Consider the following 1,354-nt stretch of genomic DNA (forward strand, 5'->3'; position numbering starts at 1 on the left):
AAAAAATACCGTTTTGCATCCCAACACTCATGTTACACTTCTTAAAGGGTTTATTAATGATTCCTTTATTGAGAAGTCATAAAAAAATTGTCATTTGTCATCATATTTGCGCACCTGGTCTATAAAACTAAATTTAAATCCAGTTTGTCTTTAAACGTGCTGTCATAAATGTCAGTTGGGGCACAGATTGGTTATTTACAACCAGTGAATTCCTTTTGTTGCATAATCATTAATGTGTTATGCTCATCAGTAATCATTTACTAAACTTATGTCCAAAATAGTTTGTTGCACTGCAATGTTTTAATGATAATATGGAAACCTTAAAAAGTCCCCCAAGCATCTGGTTTGCGTGATCTAGTTTAATCTGGAATAAAATAACTGAGATTCCTCCCTAAACTAAGTAAAAAAAATAAAATAAAAATTTGGGATAGACTGATTCCCAGGCCATACAACCCGACCTTTTGTTTCATGTTCTCCACTGTGCAGACATGATATACAATAGTCCAGATTAGATTAGATTATCCGAGTCTGAGGCCGGGATTAGACAAGGTTTCCGTCCGTACAAAGGTCCTGCCGTTAAGGATTCACCGGCGCAAATGCTTTGAAAAGATCACCAGTGTGCCATTCTCAGTCTGTTCAAGGCTGGTGTAGACCGGAGGGAACCTCCTTCTGCAGGAGGTTTCTTCATGTCGGCTCCTCATTGGTTGATGGGAAGGAGGTGGGGATTCACTACATAACTTTTTTTTCCTTTTTTCAATAAATGTGGTTCTTTGATGTACATATTTTATATTGTGTTTTGAATAGTACACTCACCATCAATTGACTGTGGCCTGACTAAACGATTAATCTGATTGGTCAAGGGTAAACATGTTTGTTAAATTCCATCAATTCTTCATTAAACATTGAATAGAGAAATTATTTTCAAGGTATAGCATTTGATATCATTTTTTTTTCAGCAATAGCAGCTTGGAAAAGGTTTTTCATACAAGTTACTGCACCAGTGTTCTATTGGGTTGAGGTCAGGTTGAATCTAAATTGTTGTCATCCTTGCTTTACTTTGTAAACTGTTGAAAGTTATTTTGAAAGAACAATATATGTCATCCATCAACGGATTCCACATCATTGTAAGCATGGATTTGTTCAAAAGGATGTGAATTTTTTACTGGATCAATTTACCTATGAGAAAAAGCACACCTAAATTAGAGCAGTTCCAGCTATAAATGACATAATGACTGCATACCAATCCTTCTTTTCTCACTTCACTTGACGTGATTCTTCATGAGACACTTTGCAAAAATCATCTCTATAAACGGGATTTAAATGTGAAATCCCGTGGATTGTTGGACAGGAAGAG

Source organism: Stigmatopora argus, chromosome 16 (assembly GCF_051989625.1).
Source record: "Stigmatopora argus isolate UIUO_Sarg chromosome 16, RoL_Sarg_1.0, whole genome shotgun sequence".
Taxonomy (NCBI): domain Eukaryota; kingdom Metazoa; phylum Chordata; class Actinopteri; order Syngnathiformes; family Syngnathidae; genus Stigmatopora; species Stigmatopora argus.